The sequence below is a fragment of the Schistocerca piceifrons genome, chromosome 7 (genome assembly GCF_021461385.2).
Source record: "Schistocerca piceifrons isolate TAMUIC-IGC-003096 chromosome 7, iqSchPice1.1, whole genome shotgun sequence".
In the NCBI taxonomy this organism is placed as follows: Eukaryota; Metazoa; Arthropoda; class Insecta; order Orthoptera; family Acrididae; genus Schistocerca; species Schistocerca piceifrons.
The window spans coordinates 492,942,250-492,970,155 of NC_060144.1; the positions used below are offsets into that span (position 1 = coordinate 492,942,250).

Here is a 27,906-nt window from a genome sequence, read left to right on the forward strand (position 1 = left end):
GAACGAATCGGACAGGAAAGTTCAGTGACTTCGAACGTGCGGTAGTTAGTGAATGTCACCTGAGTTAAAAAATCCATCAGACACATTTCACCCCTTCTAAAGCTGCGGAAACGCATCTTCATGTGTTTGTGAAACTAAAACACGAAGGAACAGTTACTGCTGAACCAAGACCATTTAGACCTCATGTAGTTACTGAGGGGGATCTTAGAGCACTGCGGAGAGTGACTGTAAAAAATAGCATGAACATAGCCGAAGGAACCATTCGTGATTCCAAAGTTCTACCAGAAGCACAGCTAGCACGTGCATCTCCTCCCAATCAACACAGTTCTGTTGTCAATGCTATCCGACGTTTGAGGTGATGCAAGAGGCGACGCCACTGGACAGTTGACGACTGTCACGCTATACCCTGTTGTAGCAATTCAATGCAAAGGTTTTGGTTTTGGCGAATGCCTGGAAAACGCTACCTGCTGCCATATGGTCACAGTTCGTTGTAATTGACGGAAAGTCATCGAGTAAAACAGAAGTGATTTCTGGCGTTCTCCAAGGTAGTGTTATAGGCCCTTTGCTGTTCCTTATCTATATAAACGATTTTGAAAACAATCTGAGCAACCGTCTTCGGTTGTTTGCAGATGACGCTGTCGTTTATCAACTAAAAAAGTCATCAGAAGATCAAAACAAACTGTAAAACGATTTAGAAGAAATATCGGAATGGTGCGAAAAGTGGCAGTTGACCTTAAATAACGAAAAGTGTGAGGTCATGCACATGAGTGCTAAAAGGAACGCGTTAAACTTCGATAACACAATAAATCAGTCTAATCTAAAAGCCGTAAATTCAACTAAATACCTAGGTATTACAATTACGAACAATTTAAATTGGAAGGAACACATAGAAAATGTTGTAGGGAAGGCTAACCAAAGACTGCGTTTTATTGGCAGGACACTTAGAAAATGTAACAGACTTACTAAGGAGACTGCCTACACTACGCTTGTCCGTCCTCTTTTAGAACACTGTTGGGCGGTGTGGGATCCTTACCAGATAGCACTTGTAACACCATAGTTCTAATACTCTACTGATTTATTTTGCCTTTTGTTTTATTTAATGTTACATCGTTGAGCTTCTGTAAATGTGTTTGATTGAATCGATAACACAAAATTCTATACTCCGTTATTTGTTAAAACTTTGATGTCATGATTTGATTCTATGCAATGTAGTATATCTGTCATTTAAATTCTTTGTCCCATTTGGAGGGAACAAAACTTACTGTATATAATTGTAATTTCTGTGTGAATAATTTTTTGTAGAAATGTCAATATGTGTAAATGTTCTGTTTTATTTAATGCGTTTGTTTGCTGTATGTAAACTGCTGACCATCACTTAGAATTATTAGTTATCTTGTGTGTAAAAGATAGTGTGGTTCCCCTCGGGAACGGAACTGAGTAGCGTGCGCAAATTGTGGTTGGCCTAGGTAGAAAAGGTGGAACAAGAGTCAGTCGGGGACGAACTACCAAACTGTGCACTGCTATGTAAAAGTTGTATATTGTGCTGGTTCCGAGAGACGCTTTTTCTGCCACTTTCCAATGCCTCGGATGGATGGATAAATAGCTGGAACGATTCTGGAATTGTTATCTATCATCGCCACCAAGAAGGGACAGAGTCCAGCAATTCTGGCTACAAATCCACCTACCAACATGCAGTTGCAACCACATTGCGCAATCACTACAACGGAATACTATAATAATATACAGTGAAGGATCAGCTTATTGGATGTGTTAGTGTGCTCAAATACAAGGTAACTTATAACTGAATTTATGTACCTACCTTGAGTTTTTCCCTATCACAACACCTCTCAGGTTCCTCTCCATTTGAACTATGATTACCGAGTGTCCCAGTTTGTGGAAAAAATGAAAGCCTCAAAGTCAGAGAGTTAATTACATAATGTTGTTTGATCTTTGATAAGAAGGGAATATTCAGATTTATTATGGATCTAGTCAAATTGTGGGAGGTAGTAAATGTAATTTTGTGAAGTTTGAAAGTCACCTATTTAATCATTTACTCGAAAGTAGAAGACTGTGGTCATAAAGACAATTTACTGTTTCTTTTAAAGATTAAAAGTTCGTAAAATTGAGGCTTATGAGGTGTTGCTTAGTTAATGATCATAGTGCTGCCTGGAGTATATTTTAAAAGGTGTGTCAGTTTCTTGTAAATTTGTCAACATTATGTTTCACTGTAGTAAAAGTGGAAAACTGCAATAGTGTATAGTTATATATTCATGTTTGCTACGTGTTTGTACCTGTTGTATATTGGAAATGCATATTAAAGAAATAAAAGGATCCACAGTTTGTCTATTGTGCTAATGCTAGGTAACAAGTAACTGGAAGACAATATTGGACTCCCCTTGTGTATTAAAAGTGCATATTAATGGCGTAGCTTTACTGTATGATTAAATGATGATTGCGTTCTCTTGGGCAAAATATTCCGGAGGTAAAATAGTCCCCCATTCGGATCTCCGGGCGGGGACTACTCAAGAGGACGTCGTTATCAGGAGAAAGAAAACTGGCATTCTACGGATCGGAGCGTGGAATGTCAGATCCCTTAATCGGGCAGGTAGGTTAGAAAATTTAAAAAGGGAAATGGATAGGTTAAAGTTAAATATAGTGGGAATTAGTGAAGTTCGGTGGCAGGAGGAACAAGACTTTTGGTCAGGTGATTACAGGGTTATAAATACAAAATCAAATAGGGGTAATGCAGGAGTAGGTTTAATAATGAATAAAAAAATAGGAGTGCGGGTTAGCTACTACAAACAGCATAGTGAACGCATTATTGTGGCCAAGATAGACACAAAGCCCATGCCTACTACAGTAGTACAAGTTTATATGCCAACTAGCTCTGCAGATGATGAAGAAATTGATGAAATGTATGACGAGATAAAAGAAATTATTCAGGTAGTGAAGGGAGACGTAAATTTAATAGTCATGGGTGACTGGAATTCACCAGTAGGAAAAGGGAGAGAAGGAAACATAGTAGGTGAATATGGATTGGGGGGAAGAAATGAAAGAGGAAGCCGCCTTGTAGAATTTTGCACAGAGCATAACTTAATCATAGCTAACACTTGGTTCAAGAATCATGAAAGAAGGTTGTATACCTGGAAGAATCCTGGAGATACTAAAAGGTATCAGATAGATTACATAATGGTAAGACAGAGATTTAGGAACCAGGTTTTAAATTGTAAGACATTTACAGGGGCAGATGTGGATTCTGACCACAATCTATTGGTTATGAACCGCAGATTGAAACTGAAGAAACTGCAAAAAGGCGGGAATTTAAGGAAATGGGACCTGGATAAATTGAAAGAACCAGAGGTTGTAGAGAGTTTCAGGGAGAGCATAAGGGAACAATTGACAGGAATGGGGGAAAGAAATACAGTAGAAGAAGAATGGGTAGCTCTGAGGGATGAAGTAGTGAAGGCAGCAGAGGATCAAGTAGATAAAAAGACGAGGGCTAATAGAAATCCTTGGGTAACAGAAGAAATATTGAATTGGTTGGTTGGTTGTTGTGGGGAAGGAGACCAGACAGCGAGGTCATTGGTCTCATCGGATTAGGGAACGATGGGGAAGGAAGTCGGCCGTGCCCTTTGAAAGGAACCATCCCGGCATTGACCTGGAGCGATTTAGGGAAATCACGGAAAACCTAAATCAGGATGGCCGGACGCGGGATTGAACCGTCGTCCTCCCGAATGCGAGTCCAGTGTCTAACCACTGCGCCACCTCGCTCGGTAAATATTGAATTTAATTGATGAAAGGAGAAAATATAAAAATGCAGTAAATGAAGCAGGCAAAAAGGAATACAAACGTCTCAAAAATGAGATCGACAGGAAGCGCAAAATGGCTAAGCAGGGATGGCTAGAGGACAAATGTAAGGATGTAGAGGCTTGTCTCACTAGGGGTAAGATAGATACTGCCTACAGGAAAATTAAAGAGACCTTTGGAGAGAAGAGAACCACTTGTATGAATATCAAGAGCTCAGATGGCAACCCAGTTCTAAGCAAAGAATGGAAGGCAGAAAGGTGGAAGGAGTATATAGAGGGTTTATACAAGGGCGATGTACTTGAGGACAATATTATGGAAATGGAAGAGGATGTAGATGAAGATGAAATGGGAGATAAGATACTGCGTGAAGAGTTCATGACAAAACTCTACCATCTGGTGAGCAAGATGTATGAGACAGGCGGAATACCCACAGACTTCAAGAAGAATATAATAATTCCAATCCCAAAGAAAGCAGGTGTTGACAGATGTGAAAATTACCGAACTATTAGTTTAATAAGTCACAGCTGCAAAATACTAACGCGAATTCTTTACAGACGAATGGAAAAACTGGTAGAAGCGGACCTCGGGGAAGATCAGTTTGGATTCCGTAGAAATGTTGGAACACGTGAGACAATACTAACCTTACGACTTATCTTAGAAGAAAGATTAAGGAAAGGCAAACCTACGTTTCTAGCATTTGTAGAATTAGAGAAAGCTTTTGACAACGTTAACTGAAATACTCTCTTTCAAATTCTGAAGGTGGCAGGGGTAAAATACAGGTAGCGAAAGGCTATTTACAATTTGTACAGAAACCAGATGGCAGTTATAAGAGTCGAGGGGCATGAAAGGGAAGCCGTGGTTGGGAAAGGAGTGAGACAGGGTTGTAGCCTCTCCCCGATGTTATTCAATCTGTATATTGAGCAAGCAGTAAAGGAAACAAAAGAAAAATTCGGAGTAGGTATTAAAATTCGTGGAGAAGAAGTAAAAACTTTGGGGTTCGCCGATGACATTGTAATTCTGTCAGAGACAGCTAAGGACTTTGGAAGAGCAGTTGAACGGAATGGACATTGTCTTGAAAGGAGGATATAAGATGAACATCAACAAAAGCAAAACGAGGATAATGGAATGTAGTCAAATTAAATAGGGTGATGCTGAGGGGATTAGATTAGGAAATGTGACACTTAAAGTAGTAAAGGAGTTTTGCTATTTAGGGAGTAAAATAACTGATGATGGTCGAAGTAGAGAGGATATAAAATGTAAACTGGCAATGGCAAGGAAATCGTTTCTGAAGAAGAGAAATTTGTTAACATCGAGTATAGATTTAAGTGTCAGGAAGCCGTTTCTGAAAGTATTTGTATGGAGTGTAGCCATGTGTGGAAGTGAAACATGGACGATAACCAGTTTGGACAAGAAGAGAATAGAAGCTTTCGAAATGTGGTGCTACAGAAGAATGCTGAAGATATGGTGGGTAGATCACGTAACTAATGAGGAGGTATTGAATAGGATTGGGGAGAAGAGAAGTTTGTGGCACAACTTGACTAGAAGAAGGGATCGGTTGGTAGGACATGTTTTGAGGCATCAAGGGATCACAAATTTAGCATTGGAGGGCAGCGTGGAGGGTAAAAATCGTAGAGGGAGACCAAGACATCAATACACTAAGCAGATTCAGAAGAATGTAGGTTGCAGTAGGTACTGGGAGATGAAGAAGCTTGCACAGGATAGAGTAGCATGGAGAGCTGCATCAAACCAGTCTCAGGACTGAAGACCACAACAACAACAACATTAATGGTGTAACAGGATCAACAGTTTGTCTATTGTGCTCATGCTAGATATCTATTAATAGAAAGACCACTATCTATGAAAACAATAATTTCTTTATTCAAAAGACAGTGAGAAGCAACCTATTAGTGGATTCCAGTTAACTTTCATTTTAAATAGTAAAGTATTTAACTGAGAGAGACTTAACCTATGTCCAATTTATGATTCTGCAGTGAATATTAATAGTAATGTTATAAAACCTATTCGGTTTGAATAAGCCTTGAAAGTAATAGTGTGTTCCGTTATCTGTTATATTTATGCAAATAGTCTGTCCTGCTCTGTCAGCTGTGAACATACGCAGTTGTCAAAGTTTATTTCACTCGTGTGTGGTAAAATATAGGTTGTGTTTGTCCGTTAAAGTTACTAATAACTGTTTTCTTAAACAAGAACGTTGATCATTCTCTTGCCTAATTAGGCTGGCGACCGTTTCCTTTATTCTTCAAACAGTGTAGCTAGGTAAAATATTATTTGTTACTGTTTGAATATTTAAGTAATTCTGACTTTCACTCCCGGTAAGCCACTTTCGTTAGGTACAACGCGGTCATTATAACAAAATTCCTCTCAGAGGGTAACACTGCTCTGTTGCGTTGTACCATAATTGCTTTAACAAGATAGTTTTATTTCACAACCTGCCTCCAACTTTGGGGTTATGGTATAGTAGTAGCAGACAGGAGTGTTATACGTGGCTTTTCTGTGACAGAACTATTTGCTCTGTTGGAGGACCGTAAGCAATAAACCAAACTTGGTATTTGATTGCATAAGCTACGTAAAACCAGTTGCAGTGTTATACACTGACTGATTACATCGAAAAAGTTCAAAGAAAGGCAGCACATTTTGTATTAGCGCGAAATATGTGAGAGAGTATTACAGAAATGATACAGGATTTGGGATGGACATCATTAAAAGAAAGGCGTTTTTCGTGGCGACGGAATCTTCTCACGAAATTCCAATCACCAACTTTCTTCTCTGAATACGAAAATATTTTGTTGACACCGACCTACATAGGGAGAAACGATCACCATGATAAAATAAGGGAAATTAGAGCTCGTCCGGAAAGATATAGGTGTTCATTCTTCCCGCGCGCTATACGAGATTGGAATAACAGAGAACTGTGAAGGTGGTTCGATGAACCCTCTGCCAGGAACTTAAATGATTTGCAGAGTATCTATGTAGCTGTAGATGTAGTGCCAACAAATGGTTCAAATGGCTCTGAGCACTATGCGACTTAACTTCTGAGGTCATCAGTCGCCTAGAACTTAGAACTAATTAAACCTAACTAACCTAAGGACATCACACACATCCATGCCCGAGGCAGGATTCGAACCTGCGACAGTAGCGGTCGCTCGGCTCCAGACTGTAGCGCTCAGAACCGCACGGCCACTCCGGCCGGCTGTAGTGCCAACAGTGAACTGTGGTGGTTAAGGTAATGTCCCCGTTTGGGGGTGGTTTTCGTGGTTAGGGTGTGGTCCCCTTATTGAGTTTAAGAAACCATTAGATGCCCAAGGATATGAACACATTTTAAGCATTATGTTATGCTTACGATAGAGAAACCGTTCGGAGACAGTGACTGTTTCAGCATGACAAGGCATAATGCAGCAATGGTTTGCGGGCAGTAATATTCCTGGTATGAAGTGGCCAGCCCTGCCATGGGTCTGGACCTGAACCGAAAAGAACACTTTTGGGATGAGCTAGATCGACGAATTCGCTCCAGATCGCAGCGACTAACATCACTACCTCCAATGGTTTCTGCCCTTGAGAAAGAAAGGGATGCCATTCCTCTAATTCAGACACTCCTTATGAGTGTACTCAGCAGAGTTCAAAACGGCATGACGGCGAAAAGTGGACATGCTCCATACTAACATCCACAAACAGATGTCCGTCTGCGTCAACAGATGGCGTACTGAATGTAACAAAGGCTAGTCCACGCTTCGTTTATTGTTAAGTTCAACCATACTGTGAACAAGCGCCACTCAGCAAGTTCTGCAATTGGTAGTCGGGTGCAGTGTAACTCCATCTGATGCTATGACGCCAATGGAAATAATTTCTTCTTATGTATCAGCATTCTTTATTATTCTAGCGTGAACGACAAAATGAGACACATCTTTACTGTTTCTGTCGATCATCTGGTTAAATATTTAATTTGTGTAGTTGTTGTACACTGTAAAATCTCACTGAACAGTCGCTTTCTCTGCCCCGCCAGTAGTGCTCATCTGGTCTTGTTCGCGTGTTCTGTGAAAATGTGTGCAGTTGTGTCGTATTCTGTAGTGAAACATAGGTGCGGAAAGCCAAAGAGCAGCGAGGAATACATTGTGTACCAAGTTTTACCTATAGTGCTTTATTCTCCTTATAAATTATTAAGTGGAATTTGAAATTATACTGTTTGGCTGCTGTAAATCGCTTTTGAGAATTCGGTATCCAGGGAATTGGACGTTATGTATTCGGATGTTTGGACACGTTAATGCCACAGCCAACTAATCCTAGCTTGCCGCGGACCCCAATGGCTCGGAGGCAGCTTAGTGCAGCTCTGCAGATTAAACACATCAGCTGATAAGAAAAAGCGACGTGCGAGCTGCGAGGCTGACTTACAAACCTGCATACGTAGCAGTACTCGACATGACGTGATTGATGTTTCGCGAGAAGGAGAATCTACTTGGATAGTAACAAATACGAAGAATACATACGTAAGTAGTGGAATTCAGTATAAAGGCAGGGTTCCTAGGAAACTAATTATATAACGTCTGAAGCAAACATTTATTGAATTTATTATGAATCTAGTAGATACATGTAAGACATAAACAGTCATGGCAGAATTGCGTGGTTTATTTAATAACAGGAGTATCGAAATATGGCGTTTGCATTTCTTGCCTGGAATTTAGCATTAAGGCATTCACCGTCCTGTTGCGGTATCACATTATTAGTACTTTGTCCAACTTCTGTTCTTCCTAATAATGTCAAAAATTCTTTCCGGCACTAATTTTGTGAAGGTGCGTAGTTCTTGCAGTGAAATTGTTGCCCACTCTTCCCGAATCGCTCTTCTCAGCTCACATACGGTCTCAAATTATCTTCCATTACGATAAACACGCCTTGCAAGTGTTCCCCAAAGGTTTCTCACGGGGTTCATATGGGGGCTACCTGCATGCAAGGGCAAGACATCGATATCTTCAAACCATTTTTTGGTTGTTGCAAAAACGTGCACAGATGCAGTATCTTGTTGAGGAATTACATTTTCGTCCCAATGTCCTCATAAATTTTAATCAATTTTGCCTCTAACATTTCAGTGTAAATGTTGGAGTTCATTCTGGTGTTCAGCCAAGCAACGCATGATTAACTTTAGTGCAGAAGGCTGCACAAATCGTAAAACCTCCAGCACCAAAATTTCCGCTGATTCTTATCAGCTGCTATGCTCTCAAATCATGCCAATCACACTGAAATCCATTTAGTCCATATAAATTAAACTTCTTCTCATCACTGAGGATCAATTTATCCCATTCCGAAGTCCATGACATATGTTTTTCAGTAAATTATAATATAGCCTGTTTACGTTTGGGTATTAGTGCAGGTTTCACGGTTGCAAGATGTTTTCATGTGATAAAATTTGTTGTACCCATCTGCCAGTTACTGGGAACATTAAATCGGAAATAAGTTGATAATAATACCGGTTTGTTACCGTTGCTTTGCGCAAACGTAACCGTTTCGATGCTTCAGATACTTTCCTCCTTTTCCCATAATTTCCGCTGTCTCCATATCGTGCGCCCTATCTTCCGAAACTGTCAGTTGCCGTACTTGAAAAATTAACTTCTTGGCGATTTGACGATTAATGAGTTCCCTTTCCTTGTACGCACCAATTTATGCTTTTTCATCACATGGTGACTGCTTTCCGTGTTGCACTGTCAGAAACGTGGTTTATGTACAGAACACGCACCGTCACTAATGGTGTGTGTTTCCTATCTGCAGTAAAGGCATGCACACGCACACTAACACCGTACAGAACTGACTGCCTTTATACCGAGTTCTACCTGTACTTCCTGAACATCTGATATCTCGTCATATACTGTACTACTGACATCAAATGCGATACCAATTGACAGCATCAGTCGGTGTAGTGGATCTCATACTATTATGTATACACTGTGCACACATGCCAATCGACAATGTTAGATTTCCTACAAAAATCCATGCTTTTATACCGATTTCGACTACTGTAGCTCAACGTTCACCTTCGTGTCACACTTATAATGAAGTGAGTGTTATGCGCGTTCAAACTTTTTCGAGAAATCGAAGATCACTGTTTTATGATCCTATTGAATACAATACGACAGCACCAGCAGTCGCGCAACTCGTTTGTGGGACCGAGACGGTAGACTGGAAATCCGCCTGCACTGCGTTCCGATCTCGCCATTTTTTTCTCTACTCTTCCATCAAAGGTAAGCATCACTACAAAATAATCATGTTCCTTCAGAAAGCAACTACAACAACGATTATTACTATTGTTATTATTATTATTAAGGCAATTTGTGATGAAATGTAATTACGTTATTTTAAGGAATCGTGCTTCTCGTGTATCTGGGTTGAGACACATATAGTTATAGGCAAATTTGGGGGTCAGTACGACACCGTAACGCCTGGACTTCCAAAACGACCATTTTCAGCAATGTTGGACGTACTCTCACAGGATGACAGGTGGGAACACATAATTCACCCAGGAACATTGTCGACCATGGGGGTTTTGGTCGTCCAGGTGTTGGGCGTGGGGATGGATATTGTTGCGTGGGTGTACTGACCTCCAAATCCACCTGCAGGTCAGCGTTATTGTGACACTATACTCCTGCCCCAAGTGCGTCTTTTCACCATGTCTGATTTTTATGGATGACAGCGCATGGAACAGCGCAGGTGGAGTAGCTCTTGGAACGAGACGATATTCGGCTGATGGACTGGCCTTCTCTTCCACCCCCCTCCTACCCCCCCCCCCCCCCCGACTTAAATCCCATCGAGTACGTGTGGCTGCGTTGGAGAGATGTATGGCAATGCGCCACAAGCACCAGCGACCATATCAGCAGCTGTCAATGACGCTGCTGGAGAAATGGAACGTCGTACGAGAAGAACTCTTTACCAACCTTCTGGCCAGCATGGGAGCAGCTTTATGTAATGTCCAGACGATCGACATAAATCGCGATGATTTAAGTGTAATTATTGTCTTTTAATAAAACTGTCATTTCTGTTCGTCTCACTGCGTATTTCTTTTAGTTATCCTCTATACTGAAAAGTAGCAGTTCTCTCTATTTATGACTCGAGCTTCATCTGGCTGTGTCACTTGGCAGTGACGTATAATGGAAAAGTTAGTTGCAGCCTTACGTTTTGCACACCGAGCTGTGTCATAATTTCGATCTCTTATCTTGTTCTGCCTGGCTGCGAATCCACTGTGTTAATGCCACTATCTTTTAAACGTTAAATTCGGTAGGTGCTGTAGGCTACAACGTCTGACAAAGGTCTCCGATTTTTCTAGTCTTTCGTAAAGGGACTTTCAAATGCCACCTGGGAGCGGCAGCCGTCGAGTAGCGCTGATAACGTAATTGGTCAAAACTTTCCTGAGGCTATTACATAATACTATATACTATAGCAGGGCCAGAGATAACTATCACATGAAGACTGCATTACTCTTCATGCCCCTGTGTAGCATCGGCTGAAAGTTGCGATATTCGTACAAGTGTTGAAATACGCATTGTTTGAATCCAGATTTGTTTCTGAATTGTCATTCTTTTTAAATGTTAACGAGTAAGGTACTTTTTTACCGCTATCTTTATTGCGAGGGCATCCTGAAAAGTAATACCTCCGAAAATTTTATTGTATTTTCAATGTCGGTTAGGGAGTTACAGGGATCGATGGTCATGATTTTTTTAAATGCCAAAATTAAAACCTAACATACAAAAACACATATTGCTCCACGTATTTATATAAAAAAAATTGTTCACGAAATTTGAACAAATTTCAAACTAAATAAGATTTCTTTTTAAATTTTGTAACTTTTGGCCATGTCACTCGTGTGTGAGGTTTAGACGGACAGACACGCATGGGATAGATGGCAGGTTGGCAAAACGGTTTAAAAACTAAAAGGAAATCGTATTCAAATGTTCAAATGTGTGTGAAATCTTATGAGACTAAACTGCTAAGGTCATCAATCCCTAAGGTTACACACTACTTAACCTAAATTACCTTAAGGACAAACACACACACACACACACACACACACACACACACACACACACACACACACACACACACATGCCCGAGGGAGGACTCGAACCTCCGCCGGGACCAGCCACACAGTCCATGACTGCAGCGCCTTAGACCGCTCGGCTGATCCCGGCGGAGGTTCGAGTCCTCCCTCGGGCCTGAGTGTGTGTGTTTGTCCGTAGGATAATTTAGGTTAAGTAGTGTGTTAGCTTAGAGACTGATGACCCTAGCAGTTACGTCCAATAAGAATTCACACGCATTTGAACATTTGGAAATCGTATTAGAAGAATATCCAATAATCTTAACATGTTTTATTGAACTAATTGTTAGAGGTAAGTTTTGTATGGGAAATTATAGGAAATGACACAAGTCGTCTTTCCTCATTGGCTAAACCCATGCAGGAATCCATGCACTACAATTTTTGAATCGCAACCGATTTTTTATTTGGCTCTAAGGTTTTACTAGGAATTTTAAACTCTATATAACCTTTTCTGATTGAATAGTTATAGTTTTTTACTTTATTAATAGCAATTTGAAGCCTCCTTCTTTCTCTCTCCTTTTGGTAGAACCAATCTTAGGAACTTAGTTGGCATCCGGAAAAGAAAAAAAAAGAAAAATTGAATTCCCGTCAAAACTAAAAAATACACGAAGTTTTACGGGGTGGATAACCATCCCGAAGATGATATGCCCATCTCCTCTAATCGGCAGAGAGAGATGGCCATAATGCGGCATGAAATATCGTGGTCGATAACGCAAAAAAGAACAACATGACGGTATGTAGATAGAACTATACAGCCCTGGAATGTAAGTATCAGTAACTACTCAGTCTAACTTCCGAAAAATGGAAACGTGCTGACATGCTATATAATATTAAGTTTTGTTAGAAACTAAAACCATGAAAAATGGTTACTTTTTGTTGAAATAATGAGTCAAGGGAATCATCAACGTGTCACTATCAACTGAGCGGAACGTTGTAAAGCGGAGAACCACGGCTGTTGGTCATCTCCCCCGTAATTACCCCCGTTTTATCCAATTACTCAGTCGACTTTCCCCCTCCGCTGAGCCGGCCGCTGTGGCCGAGCAGTTCTAGACGCTTCAGTCCGGAACCGCGCTGCTGCTACGGTCGCAGGTTCGAATCCTGCCTCGGGCGTGGATGTGTGTGATGTCCTTAGGTTAGTTAGGTTTAAGTAGTCCTAAGTCTAGGGGACTGATGACCTCAGATGTTAAAGCTCATAGTGCTTCGAGCCATTTGAACCATTTGAAACCCTTCGCTGACGCAAGTTGTGACCCACTGCCGTAGAGGGTGTAAAATGGCGCCGGGTAACGTAACGATGTCGTTGCCTGAGCAACAGCGTACTGTAATCGGGTTTCTGACCGCAGAAGACGTGCCTCCAATTGAAACCCATGAAAGAATTGATGTTTTGTACGTAGATGATTGTATCGACATCAGTAATGTGCGACGTTGTGTTGCTCGTGTTCGTAATGAAGGAACTGATGTTGCCAATACCAACGTGAGTGTTTCGTAGGGACCGATGACCTCAGCAGTTTGGTCCCTTAGGAATTCACACTTATTTTTTAGTGTTACCAAAACTTGAACACCTTCGAGGATTCCACTTTGACAGTGATGAAGCGGTGCAAGCAGAGGTGAGGTTTCCGTCAACAGAGTCAAACACACTACAGTGACGGTCTCTACAAATTGGACTCTCGTTGGGAGAAATGTGTTCGTCGCCAGGTTGAATATGTTGAGAGATAAGTATGCAAAGATGAATAATAAGAGTTTTCATAAAAAAGTGTCGGAGACATTACCTTTCAGCGCGATTTAATAAAAATCAGATATGCGTGTCAGACTGGCATCCGTAAAACGTGTCATCATGCTTTTACGATAGGGCGTTGTGTGAACTACTCTGGGGTGAAAATATTGGCACAGCAGGGGCATCAGAAAGAGAGAGAGAGAGAGAGAGAGAGAGAGAGAGAGAGAGAGAGATAGAGAGAGAGGGGGGGGGGTGAAGGGAAGGGGGAGAGCACCCCAAATGCTTTTGGCTTACCAATGAAAACGAGAAAATAGTGCAATCACTGCCAAACGTATTAATATACTTATGAATGTATCGATAAATAAATGTTCATTCCATCTTGATCCCTGATTAAGTTTCAATTATATTTTGCCAAGTATGTATCAACATGATTATCAGTGCCGTTATACGAGTTGCATAGGCGTCAAGTGATGCAGCAGGAGATAGTGAAGACTAATGCATTCTTCACGAGATTGTATTTCTCTTAGTTCATGCTACAATGTAGAGGCTTTCTGCAGTCGCTTCAGAAAATTTTTTACTTGCCTGTGAAAGTGTACATTACAATCAGAGCTTATTTAGGGGTAGAGTGTAGGCGCGACACGGCCTCAAACATCGAAAAGATAGTCTGAGACTGTGTCGGAAGAGCGGTGACTGCGAAATACGTGATTTACGTGCACAAAAATGAACTGCGCGTCCGTCAAGAAGTTTCTTCTTATAAAAAACAGAAATAACTGGGCTCTGTGTCGCAGAAGACATCGTACTGCCCGTACATATCAGCGAAGTTCATGATGCAAAGTTTATGGAAAGGCGGCTTGATCCGAGGGATCCTATTTCGTCGCAAGTGAGATCACCAGATACCATTGGATTTCCTCCTAATACAGTGCGGAGTTTATTTTATGAGACCTGAATTGTTCTACAGGAAACGTAGTTTGAACTGTTGAAGACATCAGACTGAGGGAAATTTGTGTCCAAGGACTCTCCATTACGAGTTTGTAGTAACACGGTGGTCCATATTCCCGTCTAGATATTGTGATTTCGATTTTCTACAGTTTCCCTAACCCACATCAGGTGAATGCCTGATCGGTTCCTTAAATTAGAACATGTCAGCTGGATTACACGGTCCCTCTCTTGCTACATATCAGATCACCTGGTCACGATATGACGTTACCCGTAACGTCTATTTATGAAGTTAAATTCCGCATTCAACTTGTTTGTGATCGGGCCGACAACTTTCCGCAACAAAACATGGTTGATGTGTAAATTTTTCTGTTTTTGAGCCGTGCTGATGTGCTCTGAGTCCGGCAACTTGTAATGAAGATAAAACGCTTTTCGGTTTTCTTCACTGTCCTCTCGACCCCTTTGCCTGACTGGACGTCCTTCTCTAGTCTCTAATATATGGCACCGCATTATGCATCAGCTTCTTCAAATACAATTTTCAGACCTGCTACCAAGAATAATTTTGTTCGGGAGTCAATAGACGCAGCACTCTTCTTACACTCAGCTTCTTCATACGTTAAACTTTAGCCAGTTTGCTATGAACAGAGACGTAAGATATTGTTACCCCCTCAGCAAACTTGGAGTCTATAGTCGACAACTTGCAGCGAAGCAAACATGAATTTTATTTGGCCTTCTCTTCGCCGCACTTGTAAGGGAGACGTAATCTGCAGTGCTTGCAGGATCACATTTGAATACATTTTCGTATTAGTAAATGCTCTGAATGCTGGTGCACGGATTTCTATTGAATAATATCTTTTGACTGCAGCCACTCTTTGAAACAGAAAAGTTCTATCACTATATGAATCTTGCCATTCAAGACAGTTGACGAGAACGACTTCGAGGCGAAGCGTGTCAGAGTCGTTAAAACTCTGTGAAAGGAACCATGTTTTCTAACAGTCATCCCGTATGACACACTTACCAGCTATATTGTAGAAGTTATCAGATTTATAAATTCATTCTTGTTGATCTTTAGATTGTCAGTGAAGTAGTTAAGAGATGCTGAGTACATTGAGCTGTATTAGTCGTCAAGATACAAGTACTGAACTTTTTTAGGGTTTGCGGGGGAGGGGTGGGGGGCGGAACGACGACAGAAGACGCCAGCACGTTTGTAACGTGCCTCTAGGGAGTCATTCTTCTTCTTCTTCTTCTTCTTCTTCTTACTCATCTTCTTTTACTATTTCATATATTTCAACCGAAATCACCTAATATATAAAAAACTAGAAATATTAATAAGTGCGAATGGCGTAAGACTTGAACCCAGAACAACTAGGAACTGGAAACTCGACAAGATGAAGTTTTAGAGGGTTAGTTGTGGAGAAGATGCATTTACTATGAAATGCTTGGTTAGATAGCATGGTGCATAAAATAAGACATTGGTGGCGTTAGGTTCTAATACCCTGAATGGTAATTACGGACACGTTAGTCACAAACTACGCCGAATAATAACCGCAACATAGTTGTACTGAATAGATATCTCTGTATTGTATCGTTTTAATTTCCGAATGTGTGACAGGAACTAATTTACTTTCCCACTTATTAAAATATTCCCGGGCGTGATGCAACGAATTTCTTGGGAAACTCAACGTTTCGTCCCCATTTGCGGAGGACATCTTTAAGCTCCTCCGTATATTGTGCTGTAATACTCACCCGTGGCAGCCGGGAAGTGTCCTATAACGTTGAATCTGATGAACTCCAGGCTGCAATCTGCGTTCCGCAACAGCTGCTCAATGTCTTTCTCCCCTCTCATAGTTGCACTTATGTTGTTCTATTCGTTTTTTCCGCCGTTCTTTTGTAATAGCGACATAGTTTCAGAGATCTCTTCAAATATATGGTATTCTGCTTTTTCTAGTGGTTGTGGAGCATCCTTGACTGACTTAAAATTCTGCTGTATCTTTCGGGTAGGTTTATAAAATGTTTCATTTCATCAAGAACTTCCCTCTGCAGTCAATAACGTGTTTAATGAACGGTGGGAAAACTTTGTGAAGTATCCTTGTACTGAGGAGAGATCGAAGACATTTTAAAAGAATAACTGATTACTAACAAAGCTAAAATTCAATTATAATGTCCTTGGTTGAATCTCCACACATCTAAATGCAACAGAAAGGTCTCCCCTATGACATTGTCGCTGATGTGCGTACACGACGAACCCCAAATTCGAAGTTGGCGGCCGCATGAAGACCTGGGACGCTACTGAGGAGGAGCACACGGCGTGTGACGGTTGACGTGAAGACCACGAAGAACTGGGCTGGTTTTTCCGGCTTGGAGCGCTGAGGCGAAACTCTTGATACTGCCAACTGGTGTCGCTAGAACTGAATGACTGGTGCGTCTGGACGGAACTCCTGGTACTGCCGACTTGACGCGTAGGACGTAACTGCCTTCGCACGGCCTGGCGGTGTCCTAAACAGTAGCGCGCAATGGATGTCCGCGTTTCGCTGCTAGGGCACGTGACCTTGCGTAGCAGAATATCATCCTGCCGACAGCGCTGTCTGCTGTGACAGGCACTCTGTTATCGGCGAGGTTGGCGCACCCAGACCCTGAGGAAGCGACGTGTACTCCGTGGGAAACAGCTCAGGCCGTACAAGAAAAACCTTTCTGTAGGAATGCATTGTGTGCATTGGCATAATTGATTCGCCTCGACGGGTAATGGATCCACTTTCTTCGGTGCGGATGCACAAGTCCGTCCGACCTTCTGCGGGAATCTCAGAGTAGCGAGTATGGAGGAAATGGACGAGGACTGTGGATAGGCGGCGCTCACTGGGAATGCGGGTCAGCCTTGAGGCGTGCCGATATAGTCTGCACAGTTGCGATAAGGCTGTGTCCCGGATGGCACAGTGGTTCATATAGAAGGAGATCCCATGTTCGAATCCCGGTCCGGCACACATTTTCACTCGTCTCCGCTGATTCTGCGTAATGTCCCGATGTAGCTGATATCAGTAACCCCTTTCCTTTCCTTTCTCCCGCTCTACTTTCAGTTTACGTAGAAAATATCTGTGTTTTGATGAGAGCCATTTAAGCACGTTCTCCTGACCATGATGGCTGCACGGCCCGCTAGTGCAGAGGAATAGACCACAAGGCGGATAAACTTTTCTGGATTTCACTGACAGCAGTACATCTCTATGACCTTTATGTGGCTTTTTTTACGCTAGTTTTATTTACCCTGCCTATAGATAATCAGTACGCGTGGCTTTCTGAAACTAAGTGACTACAAAATTGTCAGTTTTATTATGAAAGCGTGTGGAGAAGGAGATTAACAATGAAAAAGTGTCCACCTCGTCAGAACTTGTGCGAAAACCGCTTCTCTTAGGAAGTGTGCGATCAAGTCGCGTTTTGACTTTTTTAATTATATGTTTATTAAAAAACTATGCAATTTTAAAATACAGTCATAGTTTTCTTTATATGTAATGGTTAATTTTCACACCATTCTTGTAAGTAACAAACAGTTTCATGGCTTTTAGGGTACAAACTACATATACCTTCATGGAGCTGTTGATAAAACTCATACATTGCTCAGGCAAAGAATTAGCTCATAATTCAGTGGGGTAACGGCACACCTGCTACGTTATTAGAAACTCGGGATCCACGATAATTCACCAAGTAACATTGCATCTGGCGTCCAGAATTTATGAGAGTGCTGAATGTTCCCTGATTCCACATTACAAGTCCCATTTCACAAATCTGTCGCTCCGTTATTGCAGCTCGGAAACAGATTGATTATGCCACCAGCAGATTGAAGGCGACGTGATGTAATTATTCCGACTGTTTACTCGTGATAATGAGAATACAGCGCAGGTTTCCACCGTTTAACTACCTCTGCTCATTTCAGTTGACATATTCACAACGCTTTTTGCATACAGTGTTCACATGTACTAACAAAATTATATCATTGCACGAGACGTAGTTTAGGAAATACGTCGTCATAACAGTGGGATGCGTGAGAAACTGCCGCATCACGCATGGCACTTAAATTTCTTACTTCTTTGCCATTAAGTATGTTCGCGATACATTTTGCAGACGGTATCCGCATACGCCGCTGAATATGCCTACAAAATTGTATCTGTACAACAGATAGTTCAGTAGAGATGACGGCATAAATATTAAGCTGCATGAAAACGAAACTGCGGGACCAAATGCGTTAGTGATACAGATGAACTAAGTGTACAAATTTGTCAGGTATCTTAAATGTGTGTGATATGTGCGTTGTGGGCAAAGCCACGGGAAAAAAGCTTCTTTTGCATCCCTGGATCGATTTAAACCAAACTTGCTATATACACAACTTACTATCTGGAAGTAAATACTGTGGAGAAGATGAACAGATAAAGAGGTGGTGGGAGGAGATAGACACAGATAATTGGGAAGAGGAAATGGACAGAAAGAAGGGAGAAATGAACAGAAAGGGAAGAGGAGGAGATATACAGGGAGAGGACGAGATGGACTGAGGGGCAGGGACGAGGAAATGGATGAAGAAAGATAAGAGGAGAAGATGGACAGAGAAAGGAATAGATAGAAAGGGGGAGGAAGAGATGGACCACGATGGAAGAGGAAGAGGAGGACAGGGAAAGGGAAGAGGAGGAAATGGATACAGGAGGAGATGAGCAGAGAAATGGAAGAGAAGAAGACAGGCAGAGAAAGAAAAGAGGAGGATATGGACAGAGATAGAAGGGGGAAATGAACAGAGGAAGAGCACAGGACGAGACAGGCAGGAGAGAACGATATGGATAGAAAATGGAAAGTGGCAGTGATGGACAGAGGGAAGAAGGAGTGGTCTTAGAGGGGGGTGAGAGAAAATAGAGGGGAGCTGGAGATTGACTTAGAAAGGGTGACTAGGAGAGAGGTGGATGGGGAAGATGCATAGAGAGTGTGGGAAGAAGGTGATGGACAGAGGGGATAGGAGCAGATCGATAGAGGAGGGAGGAGCAGATGCAGAGAGAAAGCAAAGACATAGAGATGGACAGGTTGGTGGGGGGGACAAAGGTAGGGATTTGAGGGGTTGAGGAGAGATAGAGGGAAATATGAGATGGATGGAGGTGGGGGATCATATGAATGGAGAGAGGGGGAGGAGGAGAGGTGAACTTACTGGGAGAGAAGAAGACTGACATAGATGGGGAAGAGGAGCAAATGGAGACAGAGAGGGGAGAGGAGCATTTGGACAGAGAAAGGAAAGAGGAGGAGATGGACAGAGACAGGAAAGACGAGGAGATGGACAGAGATGAGATAGAAGGGGAGGAGCACATAGACTGTGAGGGAACGGCAAGATGAGATTGACAAAGGATGGGAAGAGGAGGAGATGGACAGCGACATGGGAGAGAAAATGAAGAGAAAGAGCAGGGAGGAGATATACGGAGGGGGAAGGAGAGAAGGGAAAGAGGAGTAGATGGACATGGGGTGGGTTGAGGATATCAGATTATAGGGGGTGAGGGAAGCAAAACGGCAGGAGGAACTTGACTTGGAAGTAGAAGAGCATATGGTTCTCAGCTAGTTTTGACTGATATTTTGGTTGAGTGAAAGTAAGTAAATTTGTCTCTACATTTCATTGAACTGCCCTGTTATAAGGGCCCTGCAAATTAAATTAGGATAAGGAAGTGATCCATGGCGTGAAAAAGCGCAGCTATATTAATTACGGAATGACGAGAGCCTATTAGTAAAAGCCCATCCTTCTAATGGACATGGGACACAGGTTGACGATACAGGTAATGGAAATGGAACATCACGGCCAACTAAGTTCGACGTATAACATGTTGTTGTTGTGGTCTTCAGTCCTGAGACTGGTTTGATGCAGCCTCCATGCTACTCTATCCTGTGCATACTTTTTCATCTCCCAGTACCTACTGCAACCTACATCCTTCTGAATCTGCTTAGTGTATTCATCTCTTGGTCTCCCTCTACGATTTTTACCCTCCACGCTGCCCTCCAATACTAAATTGGTGATCCCTTGATGCCTCAGAACATATCCAACCAACTGATCCCTTCTTCTAGTCAAGTTGTGCCACAAACTTCTCTTCTCCCCAATCCTATTCAATACTTCCTCATTAGTTATGTGATCTACCCATCTAATCTTCAGCATTCTTCTGTAGCACCACATTTCGAAAGCTTCTATTCTCTTCCTGTCCAAACTATTTATTGTCCATGTTTCACTTCCATACATGGCTACACTCCATACAAATACTTTCAGAAATGACTTCCTGACACTTAAATCTGACTCGATGTTAACAAATTTCTCTTCTTCAGAAACGCTTTCTTTGCCATTGCCAGTCTACATTTTATATCCTCTCTACTTCGACCATCATCAGTTATTTTGCTCCCCAAATAGCAAAACTCCTTTACTACTTTAAGTGTTTCATTTCCTAATCTAATTCCCTCAGCATCACCCGACTTAATTAGACTACATTCCATTATCCTTGTTTTGCTTTTGTTGATGTTCATCTTATATCCTCCTTTCAAGACACTGTCCATTCCATTCAACTGCTCTTCCAAGTCCTTTGCTGTCTCTGACAGAATTACAATGTCATCGGCGAACCTCAAAGTTTTTATTTCTTCTCCATGAATTTTAATACCTACTCCGAATTTTTCTTTTGTTTCCTTTACTGCTTGCTCAATATACAGATTGAACAACATCGGGGAGAGGCTACAACCCTGTCTTACTCCCTTCCCAACCACTGCTTCCCTTTCATGTCCCTCGACTCTTATAACTGCCATCTGGTTTCTGTACAAATTGTAAGTAGCCTTTCGCTCCCTGTATTTTACCCCTGCCACGTTTAGAATTTGAAAGAGAGTATTCCAGTCAACATTGTCAAAAGCTTTCTCTAAGTCTACAAATGCTAGAAACGTAGGTTTGCCTTTCCTTAATCTTTCTTCTAAGATAACTCGTATGGTCAGTATTGCCTCACGTGTTCCAGTGTTTCTACGGAATCCAAACTGATCTTCCCCGAGGTTGGCTTCTACTAGTTTTTCCATTCGTCTGTAAAGAATTCGTGTTAGTATTTTGCAGCTGTGACTTATTAAACTGATAGTTCGGTAATTTTCACATCTGTCAACACCAGCTTTCTTTGGGATTGGAATTATTATATTCATCTTGAAGTCTGAGGGTATTTCGCCTGTTTCATACATCTTGCTCACCAGATGGTAGAGTTTTGTCAGGACTGGCTCTCCCAAGGCCGTCAGTAGTTCCAATGGAATGTTGTCTACTCCGGGGGCCTTGTTTCGACTCAGGTCTTTCAGTGCTCTGTCAAACTCGTCACGCAGTATCATATCTCCCATTTCATCTTCATCTACATCCTCTTCCATTTCCATAATATTGTCCTCAAGTACATCGCCCTTGTATAGACCCTCTATATACTCCTTCCACCTTTCTGCTTTCCCTTCTTTGCTTAGAACTGGGTTTCCATCTGAGCTCTTGATATTCATACAAGTCGTTCTCTTATCTGCAAAGGTCTCTTTAATTTTCCTGTAGGCAGTATCTATCTTACCCCTAGTGAGATTGGCCTCTACATCCTTACATTTGTCCTGTAGCCATCCCTGCTTAGCCATTTTGCACTTCCTGTCGATCTCATTTTTGAGACGTTTGTATTCCTTTTTGCCAGCTTCATTTACTGCATTTTTATATTTTCCCCTTTCATCAATTAAATTCAATATTTCTTCTGTTACCCAAGGATTTCTACTAGCCCTCGTCTTTTTACCTACTTTATCCTCTGCTGCCTTGACTACTTGATCCCTCAAAGCTACCCATTCTTCTTCTACTGTATTTCTTTCCCTCATTCCTGTCAATTGTTCCCTTATGCTCTCCCTGAAACTCTGTACAACCTCCGGTTCTTTCAGTTTATCCAGGTCCCATCTCCTTAAATTCCCGCCTTTTTGCAGTTTCTTCAGTTTTAATCTACAGGTCATAACCAATAGATTGTGGTCAGAGTCCACATCTGCCCCTGGAAATGTCTTACAATTTAAAACCTGGTTCCTAAATCTCTGTCTTACCATTATATAATCTATCTGATACCTTTTAGTATCTCCAGGGTTCTTCCATGTATACAGCCTTCTTTTATGATTCTTGAACCAAGTGTTAGCTATGATTAAGTTATGCTCTGTGCAAAATTCTACCAGGCGGCTTCCTCTTTCATTTCTTAGCCCCAATCCATATTCACCTACTATGTTTCCTTCTCTCCCTTTTCCTACACTCGAATTCCAGTCACCCATGACTATTAAATTTTCGCCTCCCTTCACAATCTGAATAATTTCTTTAATTTCATCATACATTTCTTCAATTTCTTCGTCATCTGCAGAGCTAGTTGGCATATAAACTTGTACTACTGTAGTAGGTGTGGGCTTCGTATCCATCTTGGCCACAATAATGCGTTCACTATGGTGTTTGTAGTAGCTTACCCGCATTCCTATTTTCCTATTCATTATTAAACCTACTCCTGCATTACCCCTATTTGATTTTGTGTTTATAACCCTGTAGGCACCTGACAAGAAGTCTTGTTCCTCCTGCCACCGAACTTCACTAATTCCCACTATATCTAACTTCAACCTATCCATATCCCTTTTTAAATTTTCTAACCTACCTGCCCGATTAAGGGATCTGACATTCCACGCTCCGATCCGTAGAACGCCAGTTTTCTTTCTCCTGATAAGGACATCCTCTTGAGAAGTCCCCGCCCGGAGATCCGAATGGGGGACTATTTTACCTCCGGAATATTTTACCCAAGAGGACGCCATCATCATTTAATCATACAGTAAAGCTGCATGCCCTCGGGAAAAGTTACGGCTGTAGTTTCCCCTTGCTTTCAGCCGTTCGCAGTACCAGCACAGCAAGGCCGTTTTGGTTATTGTTACAAGGCCACATCAGTCAATCATCCAGACTGTTGCCCCTGCAACTACTGTAAAGGCTGCTGCCCCTCTTCAGGAACCACACGTTTGTCTGGCCTCTCAACAGATACCCCTCCGTTGTGGTTGCACCTACGGTACGGCTACCTGTATCGCTGAGGCACGCAAGCCTCCCACCAACGGCAAGATCCATGGTTCATGGGGGGGGGGGGGGGGGTACGTATAACATAGCCTATGCTAAGTATAAACGCACGTTGTAGAGCTACACTTTACCTACACATTTAGAAATGGCAACCAGATACCACGCATACACGACTGTTGGAGGGATGTGGCTGAGATGAAGCATTTTCCTGCGGTCTGACCTGGGGCGTCCGGCGCTGTAGTGAGGCTGAGGGAGGCTGCGTCTTCAGCTGTCAACGGGCGAGAGGCGTGGCTGAGGCGGTGGGGGCGGCAGCGGCTACGGGGGCGTCAAGGCTGCGACGCGACGGCGGCGGGCGTCGCCCCGGCATGGCGGCCGCTCTGGAAGCAAGCAGGCAGCCCGTGGAACGTAGCACAGGGGCGGGGAAAGCAAATCAGTTGTGTTCTTTTAGAGAAGCCATTTCAGCTTTCTTTTTCAACGACTTGGGGAACTACGCAATATCTGGTTGGTTGAAAGTCGCCTTAAAGGGCACATTCAATTTATTATTAGTTTATTACCTTTTTTGAAAATGAGTTACACCTAAGCCATGCAAAGATGTTATTGTGTATCAAGGATCAACTGTCAACAGTTTGGTTAGCTGGTGTAGTCTTTGAAGCTTTCGGGGAGTCATGAGCTTTGACTACGATATATCACTCCTCGCTAGGCAGGGTACTCCGGGTGAAACGTGTGAACAAGTCAGGAGTGTAGTGGTCGCGGATCAGTTGACTCAATTTTTCACTGATAAACGCAGCGAGACTGCAGTGAATTCTGCGAGCAGAAGCACTCCAGTTCCTTGTCTTAGTAGGTCCGTAGACGTAAGCTTCAGTACAGAATACAAACAGTCATTCAATCCGAATAGTTTAGACAACTTACTCTTTTATTTTAGCTTACCATGAGTTTCATATCGTGTATAGAATTGTTTCCTATTGTGTATCTGGTTTACTTGCTACGTTTTTTGTGCTGCTAAGAGGTCACGTGTGAACTGTTCAGTAGCTCTTGAATTACACTCCAATACGAGAAAAACGGACGCACCGCGAAGGAATTATCCGCAAATCGGTAGATGTCATGTATATGTTCAGACAAACATATTATTACAATTGATGAAGATTTCTCGGGTCTCCAGCCGGGTGGTAGCGTTGATATCTCGCGACGTTTCGGGAAGTGTCATACTTCTGGCGAAGATGGGTAGTCTGACTTCGCCAGAAGATGAGTAGTATGACACTTCCCGAAACGTCGCGAGATATCAACGCTACCACCCGGCTGAAGACCGGAGAAATCTTCATCAATAGTTTACGCCGGGAAAGCGTACAGTCACATAAATTATTACAATTTCAGAAAATTTTGATGATTTATTCTCAAGAAAATTCTTCACAAATTGAGGAAATCAGTTACGCGTTGATACACCTCTGGTCCGTACATAAGCAGTTATTCGGCTTTTCACTGACTGATGGAGCTGTTTGATGTACTCCTGAGGGATATCGGGTCAAATTATGTCCAAATGGCGCCTTAGATCGACAAATTCAGGAGCTGGCTGGAATGCTCTGCCCATACTGCTCCAACAACTGTCAATAAGGGAAAGATCCGGCGACCTTGCTATCAAGATACGGCTTGGCAAGCACGAAGACTAGCAGGAGAAGCACTCATCGTCTGCGGGCGGGCATTATCTTGCTGAAATGTAAGCCCAGCATAACGTGGCATGAAGGGCAACAAAAATGGCGTAAAATATCGTCATCGTGCTACTGTGCTAGAAGGGTGCAGCGGATGACAACCAATGGGGTCCTGCTATGAAATGAAATGAGACCCCAAACCATCACTCCCCCTTTTCAGCTATGGTCAGGCTGGTATACTGTGTGGGAATTGGATATACGTCCTATCAGAATCGAAAATGCTCCTATCACAGCACAAAGTAGGTGAATACGTCCTCGGCAGAGTTATGGATGTAAAGGAAGGGACCTAGCTTTTCGACTTATCTGGAAGCTTCAAAGACATTTAACTTGAAACATTTTTGACATATTCACACATTTTTACTTATTAGTAGCCATGCATCGTGTCAAGTAAAGGAACGTTATGCATAGTGTCATGTCGTATAAAATGATACATGCCATTATATCATACAAGAAGGCTTTTGTCATGTGCATTATGACACAATGTGTTAGGATGCTTGCATGGCCACTCTGGGATACTTCCTCTTATAGATGCGCGCGAACTATCTGATGCTTCCTATTGTTGATTCACAACACTCCCAAGAAGCACATTGATTTGTTTCTATTTGTTATTACATCCTTCACTGTATTTGAAACAGGGTATGGCTTTGGGGAGGGAATGGTCCCATTAGGAAAGAAACCAACCCTCTACGCAGAAATTCAAAAAATTGTTTGAGCGTCCCCCAGGAACAAATCCACCCTCAGATATACTTTTTTAGCTATTACACGTATGCTGTTCAGCCATATGATACTATATATTCTTTACTGTGGATGATGAATATTTGGATTTTGGACACAGGATCAGGGACTTTAGCCTATAAATTGCAAAATGCAGGTGTGCCAACACGTTGCAGCTAAGAGTGCTCAGTTCGCTAGGGAAGTAGGGTTACCTCGTAAAAAAGCGCGAATATGTCAAGATGTAGTGATTTAAATATCTTTGAACCTGTTACATACTTCGGAAAGCTCGTTTTCTTCTTTTACGTTCCTAACTCTGGACAGATTATATTCGCTTTTTTGTGCTATGGCACGAGCACTTTTAATTCTGGTTCCCAGCTTTTACTCTACCATAACGTTGACGTTAAACCGCGATGGTCCAGCAACCGATGTAGATTTTTGTTGACTTCAGCGACGGCGGATCCGGTATAGATTTTTTAAAATCATATTTGGATCCATGTTGTCTGAGATGGGCATCGATCTTCTGATTCCTCTACAGTTACATAACTGGTATGTTTGTAGCCTACCGCGTGGAGGATGATTTGTTTTGTATTTTATTTGTTTAATTTTTCATGTCTTATTTTTTACTATTTTTTTTTTGTTTCTAATTTTGATGAAATTTTTATGTTTTTGTTTTATAGTTACAGACGTTTTATTCATATAAGCATGAGACTGTATACGCGACCATATAAACAATAATCATATGTGCTCAATAAAGTGCAGAAAATAACAACAAACAAAAATGCCTTACCAAACGAAATATTAAATACAGTGTGAAGTTTATGACAATAATATATGCAAATAGTTTATATTAAGCAGATAAACTTAAAAGCTTACTACTCGTAACTGCAAGATGAATGATTCATGCAACAAATAATAAACTACTGAAAATCACACATCTTGTTATTACCTCATACCTTACAATTCTTGTCATTGTTTATTTAAAGTATGCAATATTAAAAACTGGGAATTAGGAAACTCACGTGTATAATTTAAGAGCAAAATGTTGCAACAACCAAACCAAATTAAGTATGACTATGGTTGGCTGAAATAAGTAGCATTCTGCAAAACAGTGTATGCAAAGCACAATACTATAAAGTTTTCAGTCCTGTACGGAAATTGACGAATTAAGCTTGTTTTGCCCAAAAATAAATTTTCTGCAAAACAGCATAGAGGTTTTTGAGGGAAATGCATTAAAATATTTTCTATTGGTTAGAAATAAGGTGACCTTTCTTCTGACAATTCTTATGGTAATTTTTGGGTTAGTTTAATTTTCTGTGTGGTCATGGAAAAAATTTTAAATACTCGATCAAACAGTAGATCATTTTGTAAAGGGCTCAGCACAAATCTGCTTTGGTACATGTGTTGTTCTGCACGTCCAAAGATTTTAAGCCACTGGTGAATAAAATCTTTTACGTATAAACAACGAAACGATAATCAACTGTAATAACATTTTTAAAATTATATCCAAATGCAATGCTTAAAATGCTACGCATTTCTACGAAACACTGTTTCGTGTGGGAACGCGTGATTTTTTGGAGCGAACGACGAAAGATTTTTGCAAACGTTTCTTATAACTACGTAAGAATATATTTATTATTTTCATCTATATCACTTCAAATCGTCTCAGCACGTGCAGTTCGCGTAAAACCGAAGTTTAGGTGCGATTTATATGCAAATTTAGCCGGCTGTATCGTGGCAACGGATCAAGCTTTCACAAAACAACACGACGACCATTAATTACATGCATTTGTCTGACTTCTTACAAAGTCTGACCCGATTCGCACACGCCTGAAACAAAAAAGTGGCGCACTTCAAAAAACTTCCACAAAACGTTCTTCGCATCTAAAATCAA

The 27,906-nt window shown here is 41.6% G+C and overlaps 1 protein-coding gene across 1 annotated transcript in view; it reads right to left on the reverse strand.

The window, feature by feature from the left end:
* LOC124805180 (soluble guanylate cyclase 88E) overlaps positions 1-23,912 on the reverse strand; it is a 352,299-nt gene extending 328,387 nt beyond the window's left edge. Inside the window, exon 1 of the mRNA XM_047265670.1 lies at positions 23,819-23,912. The gene's annotated coding sequence lies outside the window, so the exon portion shown is untranslated. The remainder of the gene's footprint in view (positions 1-23,818) is intronic.
* Positions 23,913-27,906: the final 3,994 nt, after the last annotated feature.